Here is a 9,023-nt window from a genome sequence, read left to right on the forward strand (position 1 = left end):
ATCTAGGGAGTGGGGGGAGCTCCTGAAGTTAGGCTCAGCTTCTGCCAAACTAGCAGTTCAAAAACATGCAAATGTGAGTAGATCAATAGGTACTACTTCTGCAGGAAGGTAACTGTGCTTCAAGCAGTCATGCTGGCCACATGCTCCAAGTGTCTACAGACAGCTAGTTTCGGGCCAATGGAAGACAGAAGTGTAATCTAGTTTTGATCATTTGATTTGTACATGGTGATTATTAGGGGGGAAATCAGTCTTCCAATTTTAGGAAATCCTTGTGGTTTGCCAAATGTGTTTATTCTTTAATAGTTATGTCTTAGATAAAACTTTATCCTATAATGAAGACAAGGTGCATTGCCCTCTGAAGCAATTCAATGGGTTGGGATGAAAGAACGGAAGAAAGAAATGTTTCAATGCTTCCAATTCAATTTTACACAGTGCTCTCTGGACACCCAACCACATGCAAAATTACTTTCAAACTTCTCAAATTCCCCACAATGGGCATACAAATTGCCTTGTAGTCCCTGCCCAGCATGAATGTAAGTGTTGTACAAAGTTCTTACTATTTCAAGTAAGCATATTTTCTTTTTTGAAAACAACACATTTTATTCTGCATTACTTTGGAAGCACCAATTGAATGAAAAGGGTTTAACTAATACTTTATAGACTGTAAAAAAAACAAAAACAAACCACAGGCAGTGTATAGTGCAGTGATTTTTAACCTGTGGGCCGCAGACCACCAGTGGGCCAGGAGGATTAAAATATCCTTCCTCTTTATTTATTTTATTTTATTTCCACTCCTTTGTGCCACTTACAACTCCTTCCCTGTCTCTGACCATGGTATATGTTCTGTATCAGATACTAGAACTGATGCGGTCTATCCAATGCAATTTTCTGAATAAGCCCCCAAACCAAATCTAAAGTTGACCAAAACCTGATTTGTAACCCTTTTGGTACTAATGTTGGAGAGTGGTCCCTGGTCAATGTGGTCAAAAAAAGTTTGGGAACCACTGGTATAGTGGTAGGCTTATTACTGCAGCTTCCATGAGCCTAGTCCCTGTACTTCGAAACTGAAGTGGGTGAATTATAGCTCTCCAGATGATGTTCAACTATAATGTTCATCATCCCTGGCTTTGTTGGCCAGGGATGATGAGAGCTGAAGTTCAAAAACATTAGGGAGTGGGGGAAGGTTGTCTATATTTGCTTTAAATAGTAGATTCTGGCAATTTAATCATTACTAGGATTGCAACATGTAAGGAAGGTTTTTAATACTTTCATTTTTCAGGGTCAGTGGCATATTTGTTGGTTATAACTGGGGTTTTTTTCTGTCTTGAAACTCAATGTGTACCAACAGACTAAGGCCTCTTCTACAGAGCTGTATACAATCCACATTATTTGCTTTGAACTGGATTATATGGCAATGTAGACTAAGATAAACCAGTTCAAAACAGATGTGGATTTTCTGCTTTGATAACCTGGATTATCTGGCAGTGTAGAAGGCATCCAAGGTTCTCATATCTCCTTGGTATAGGGACCTCTTTAGATAGTTATCAGGCTGTGTTTATTTAATTTTAGTTGTTAAGTTATAATTTGTGTTTATATGTTGGGTTGTTTAAATTTTGTTATTATTGATGTATTGTTGTTTTATTCGGGCACTGAATGTTTGCCTTTTGTTTGGAATCCGCCCTGAGTATTATTATTATTATTATTATTATTATTATTATTATTACTACTACTACATAGGAGACATTTAGTTTCCAAGATGCAAAGAGATTATTTTACTTCTATGCTATGACTCCCACTCCTTCTTGATGTTTGATCCTAGTGTGAAGGCAGAAACCAGGTTCTTTAAAGAGGGTTGAGGGAATTTGTCTCTTAAGTGAATTTCAAATCTTTGCTTTACTTTGATTTTCTTTGAGGATAGTTGCCTTTCTTTCATTTATATTTCATAATTTTGGTTCCAAGAGAACTCAAGATCTTAGGAGGCCAAGTCCTCCTTAACATTCGAAGTGCAGAAGGGAGATGAGCAGTTAGAAAGCTCACAGCGCCGTTCTGAGATCCAACAATACATTGATTATACAAATTAGGTCTCACGCTCAGAATGTAGTGGGAATTCATAATGAAGGAAGAGGGGGAAGGCATCATGTCTGGATAACTATACAGGTTGCTTGCAGATAATTGGTATAATTTCACTTCAGTATTGCAGAACTAAATGGTTTTTTAAAAAAAGTATAATGGAGTGCACCTCTGCCTTCCTCTGTGAATGAGAGAATATGACTTGCACAAGGTCACTCAATGGGTTTCCATATCTGAGTGGGGATTTAAACCCTTTTTTCCAGGGCCATAGTCTAACATTCAAACTACTACACCACACTATCTCAACCTCAGAGGATGGCAAAGGCAATCTCTCTCTGACAAATCTTGCTGAGAAAAGCCAATGAAAAATTTGTTTTAGGTTCACCATAAATTGGAAGAAACTTGAAGGCACTACAAATGCAGTGCACAAACCTTTTTAGATGGGGCCATATTCTACTAATTCATAACATTTTACTAATAGCCCTGGTGTCTGCATTTGCATCTTTTGGGTACATTTGCTTAGATATTATTGTTTTCTGCACCTCCTTTTCACTTTATTGTAGTCATAAATGCTTTGAAGATTTTGTAGAAGTAGTTCCCAGTAGACATGGGTCTGAAATGTGTCCCATTTGTTCCATGCGTGTTTCTGTTTCATTCCATCCATTCGGATGGCATGAAACGGAAAGGCCCCTCCTGAAATGAAAATGCAATCAATATGAAAGGCAGGCGGGCCTGCTTTTTGGATGGATTGTGTGGGGCCTGGCAGAGCCTACAACTGAGCGCCGAGAAAGGAGTGCTCCTTACTTGGTGCTCGGCTGCAGGCGGCCTGGAAGGGCCTGCAGCCAATTGCCGAGTGAGGAGCTCTTCTTACTCAGCGTTCAGCTGCAGGCCCTGCCAGGCCTGGGCATGTAGGCCAGGAAGCCTGCACCTGTAGGGCCAAAGCACCAGGGCCTACAGGTGCAGGCTTTGGCCATATGCACCTCAGCCTCACAGGGCCTGCAGCCAAGAGCTCCTTACTCAGTGCTCAGCTGCAGGCCCTGCCAAGCCCGGGTGCATAGAAACAGCCCAAAGCCTGCACCGGTAGGTCCGGGCGTTTTGGTCCTACAGGTGAATTCCTTCCCCCACCCAATAATGAAAATGAAAATGAAAAACAAATATCCTACCTCCCAATTTTGGGAGGCTCAGGCAAAAACAGATTGGGCCTCCCATGAAAGCCGGGAGATGAAACAGATCAAGGTTAAGTCCCGAATGCACATGACTAGTTTGCAGACTGTGCTCCGGAAAATCATGAAATTTCTTAGAAGCTTCTCAAAGGTGCCTGGATCAGTTCATTCATCATGTGCATCGTTTCCCAAAATACGTTTTTGCCTTTCAGACATTAGACAGAGAGATGAATCCAGATGTTTTGCTGCCTGAGACAGTGGATAGGGTGTTTTGCCTCCATATTCCATATGTAGAAACTGACTGGGCGTGGACACTATATCTTCCATACTGCCAGTGAAAATAGTGTCTTCCCCCACCAAGCCTGAGAGAGTAGGTTAATTTAAGAGATCCATAAGAGATCGATGATAACTGTAGCTGTTTCTCCAGCAAAGAGGAATCTTTGCTGGAGAAATAGTCAAAGATGGAAATGGAAACCTTTGTCTTTGTTTGTGTATTGTATGTCATTGTTGTCACTGTATAAAAGGCATTGAATGTTTGACTATATATGTATATACTGGGGGTTTTTTTTCCGTGTCAGGAGCAACTTGAGAAACTGCAAGTCACTTCTGGTGTGAGAGAATTGGTCGCCTGCAAGGACGTTACTCAGGGGACACCAGGATGTTTTGATGTTTTTACCATCTTTGTGGGAGGCTTCTCTCATGTCCCCACATGGGGATCTGGAGCTGACAGAGGGAGCTCATCCACACTCCCCCCGGATTTGAACCTGCGACCTGTCAGTCTTTAGTCCTGCCGGCACAGGGGTTTAACCTACTGTGCCACCAGGGGCTCCTTGTATATACTGTAATCTGCGTTGATTCCCCAAGGGGAGATAGAGCAGAATATAAATAAAGTGTATTATTATTATTATTAGTTGGAGCATCCAGGAATCCATGACCAGTGCCCCCCAATATCTGGTACTTGAGGCAATTGCCTGACTCTCCCTAATTGTAGCACTGGCTATGAAGTCAGAAGATCTGTAGGACTTAAGGTCAGGGCGAGTATGTATACATGAAATGGTTTAGTCTCATCACAAAAATAGTAATGCTCATTTTATCTGCAAAGCAAGCTGTGTTCATATAGCCTCAGGTTTTTTAAGAATTAATCAAAATGCCATATTAATCTGTGTCTTCAGAACAGGCACCAGAATATTGAATTTCACTGGGGAAAAATTCTAGGATATAAGAACATAAACTCCCTTTAACTCATGTCTGTATTGGGTTTACAACGAGCAATTTCTCTACAGATCTCACAGGAAGACTCTTGCTTGCTTTTGTGTGTGTCAGAAGCGACTTGAGAAACTGCAAGTAGCTTCTGGTGTGAGAGAATTGGCCAACTGCAAGGATGTTACCCAGGGGATGCCCGGATGTTTTGATGTTTTACCATCCTTATGGGAGGCTTCTGTATGTAACTCAGAATAAAGAGAGGTTACAGTATTATTTTCACAGCCCGAAAACCCTACAACAACCCAATTATTTTCACTGTTATCAAATCACCTGAAACTAATTTCTCAAACTTGCTAAAAAACATTTTTATGGCATTCCATCCCTCTTTCCTTTAGCTTTGAATAAAATATCTGACTGTGAGACTAGAGGTTTTATTAAGCCTAGCAGATATCCAACTAACAAAGGTGTTTACTTTTAGAGATACCACTGAAGCATGGAAATACCTGCATTTGCAAGTCTGACCCAAGCCTCTAATGTAGAGGAAATGACACCTCCCTGCATTCAAATCAAATCTTCCATTTACGCTCTCCCAGCTGAGCGCTATTAATACTCGCAATAGGGCAACATTTTAATTTTTGCTGTATATTTCCCCTGGAGCAATGGAGTCCTTGATTTGTTTGCTTGTTAATTTTATTTTTTCTGAATCATCTCACTGCTGTGTCAGGAAGCCAGAGATTTGAGAAGCCATGCTGTGTTTCCATAGCAATGGCTGGAGTCTCGATGCATGGCTCGAAGGGCCATATCCCAGTCAGTCAGCCATGCAGTGCACATTCCCCCCTCCTTCTCCCTCTCAAACATACACATAAACATATATACATCAGTTGACTTTATGTAAGAACAAGAGGAAAACCCTCATAGATGGCACAATCGAAAATGCAATTTTAAATTCTTCATTCTTCCACACAGTTAAATATCAAGGATTGTCTCGGATGTTGCAGTGCCTGACTTGAAAAACATAATATATTCCATGTACAAAAATGACCAGATTGATTCTCAAATCTTACTTTTGCACAGGAGATAAGATAGCATCTTCCATGACACCAGAAAATTGCAGACTAACTTAAGTGTTGCAATGTTGCAGACTGTGCAACACCCACACATTGATTGGCTATCTATCCATCAGCATTTTCTGCCTGAGGCAGCTGTTTCACTCTGCTTTATTTCTTTCTTTACTGACTTACCATATTTATACCCTGTCCTTCTCACCCTGAAGGGGACTCAGAGAGGCTCACATACATAGGCACAATTCAATGCCACATAAACATACATTTGACAAAATAACATATATATTAAAAACAACTGCTAAAACATCTTAACAATTAAAATCTATTCACTGAAATCATGTAATCCAATATCATAGTCTGAGGCCATTCTAGTTGTCATTGCACTATTTCACGTTCACTTATTGCATTGCAAGATTCCTATCCAAACGCTTGGTCTCCACATACACATTTTAGCTTTTTTCTGAAGGCCAGGAGAGGGGGAAGACCTGATTTCACTAGGGAGGGAGTTCCACAGCCAAGGGGCCACCACTGAGAAGGCCCTGTCTCTCATCCCCAACAACCGGACCTGTGGAGGTGGGACCAAGAGCAGAGCCTCCCCAGAAAATCTTAATCTCCGAGATGGTTCATAGAGGGAGATCCATTTGGACAGGTAAACTGGGCCGGAACCGTTTATGGTAGGAGGTAGGGCTGATCCTACTAGGAGCCTTCTACACAGCCATATAACCCAGGACATCAAAGCAGATAATCTACAATATCTACTTTGAACTGCATTATCTGAGTTCACACTACCATATAATCCAGTTCAATGTGGAATTTATATAGCTATGTGGAAGGGGCCTCAATGTAGCAAATCAGTTTCAAATTTAACATAAAATGAATAGAACATGTCAGAACCTTTCAAAGACTTCGACCCCTTCTACACTGCCATATAATCCAGATTATTGCATCAGATAATCCACATGATCTGCTTTGAACTGGATTATCTGAGTCCACACTGCCATATAATCCAGTTCAAAGCAAATAATGAATAAGGTTGAGAGAGAGTATGCCAGTATCAGCCCAATAGCAGTGTTTTTGAACCTGGTTCTCACCAGACCAACTGGTGAGCCCCGGTGGTGCAGTGGGTTAAAACCCTGTGCCGGCAGGACAGGAGCGACTTGCAGTTTCTCAAGTTGCTCCTGACATGACCAAAAAAACCAGACCAACTTTATCTACATGTCTTTGTTCTAATTTTGCACTGAAGAACAGCATACAGTTAAGACTTCTACATTCATGGAAGCTAGGGGTTAAGGATCCCATGAAAGCAGAAAAAAATGAATTGAATGTATTGTTGAAGGCTTTTATAGATGGAATCACTGGGTTGTTGTACGTTTTTCAGGCTGTGAGGACCTCACAACCTCTGAGGATGCCCACCATAGATACAGGCGAAACGTCAGGAAGCAATGCTTCTAGAACATGGTCATACAGTCTGAAAAACCTATAACTCAGCATGAATTGAAAATTGCTGTTTTTTCCTGTGGGAGTACCTCTTTAGCTACCCTGGGTCCTCTCATGCAGGAGGATCTAGAGATCCTCAGAGAGGTGCCCTCACAGGGAAAAGTAGCAAATTTTAATTCATTTTTTTTTCTGACTATGGCAGAAGACTGCAGAAGTTGACCATATAATCATGCTGGAAAATCAAGAGAATCCTAGAGAGGAGTTCTGAGTCTGCTAGTGTGACTGTGGAAGACTTAAGCAATTCCTAAAGAAAACATTTTAATTCAATCTGCAAAAGTCAAAACCACAAATGTAGAAGGCTGACTGTAATTAATCTTTGCTGAAGGAGAGCTTGAACTGGGTTTAATACCTTCTAAAATATCTGTAGGTCACAGATTCTCTTCATGATTCTGTAGGTCACAGACAAATGACCAAGTTGCCATCAACCATGCTGGGATCAAGGGATGCAATGAGCTGTTTTCAATGTCAATGCATTTTAAAAACCAAGGCTATTCTATTTAGCATGCCAGAGCAGTTTCTTTCCTCTTTTACCTTTGCAAACATTCCATCTCATTTAGTTGGACGATTTCAAAGTATGAAGGCTGTCCCTCGGGAAATTATCTCCCACAATAATAGCATTACCCATTAGGAAGTTTTCCCTGATCTTCCCCCTACGTTTTCTTTTTAATTTCACATATTAGATTCCCATATAATGCTATTTACCTCCGTTCAATAATTCACTGTCATTTTAATGTGCCCAGGTATATGCAGACCTGTTTTTCTCTTTCATAAGTGACAAACAAAAGGTTGGGCACATTTAAATCCATTCTTCCCGATTAAGCCAAGCTGACAACCCCCAGCTCCCTCCAGTCTCCCTGTTTTTCAACTAGTGAAGTCAGCTTGAAACTTCCAGATATATCAGTGAATTATGTCATCTAAATAGCGCATCATTTGTTAAAATTGTCAAGCCTTGCACTAACAATTCTTAACTGAATTCTTTTCTAATGGTCTTAAGAAAGAAATCATCTACCCCCCATATCAAACAGGTCTTTTTTTAAAAAAGAGCTTATGTCAGTGGATCTCAACTTTTCTGATACCACAACCCCTTGTGGTGACCCCCAACCATAAAATTGTTTTTGTTAATACTTCATAATTTTAATTTTGCTGCTGTTATGAATTGTAATGCAAATATCTGATATGCAAGATGTATTTTCATTCACTGGGCCAAATTTGACACAAATATCAGATATGTCCAAATTTGAATACCGGTGGGGTTAGGGGAGGGATTGATTTTGTCATTTGGGAGTTGTAGTTGCTGTGATTTATAGTTCACCTACCATCAAAGAACATTCTGAACTCCACCAATGACGGAATTGAACCAAACTTGGCACACAGAACTCCCATGACCAACAGAAAATACTGGAAAGGTTTGGCGGGCATTGCCCTTGAGTTTTGGAGTTGTAGTTCACCTACATCAAGAGAGCACTGTGGACCCAAACAATGATGGATCTGGACCAAACTTGGCATGAATCCTCAATATGCCCAAATGTGAACACTGATGGAGTTTGGGAAAAATTGACATTGACATTTGAGAGTTGTAGTTGCTGGGATTTATAGTTCACCTACAATCATTCTGAATCCCACCAATGATAGAATTGGGCCAAACTTCTTACACAGAATCCCCATGACCAACAGAATACACTGTGTTTTCTGATGGTCTTTGGTGACCCCTTTGACACCCTCTCATGACCCCCCCCCCCCCCAGGTTGAGAAATGCTGGCTTATGTGATAGTTACTTCTGTTGCTTCAACCTTCATATGCAGTTTCTCTTATACATGTATTACTGTTATTTCCTCTCTGGGTTACAGGACTCCTGCCCACTATACTCAAAGGTTCTTTAATCTGTCACCAATACGGTATATCCATCATTGCCCAAGTTTGCATTTTTTGTGTGGCTAGTTTTTTTCTTCTTCCTTCCTTTTCTTCTTCTCTTGCTTTCCCTTTTATTTTATTTTCTTTCTTTCTCCCACCCCCCTTTCCTACTTTT

Source organism: Anolis sagrei, chromosome 1, assembly GCF_037176765.1.
Source record: "Anolis sagrei isolate rAnoSag1 chromosome 1, rAnoSag1.mat, whole genome shotgun sequence".
Classification (NCBI taxonomy): Eukaryota; Metazoa; Chordata; class Lepidosauria; order Squamata; family Dactyloidae; genus Anolis; species Anolis sagrei.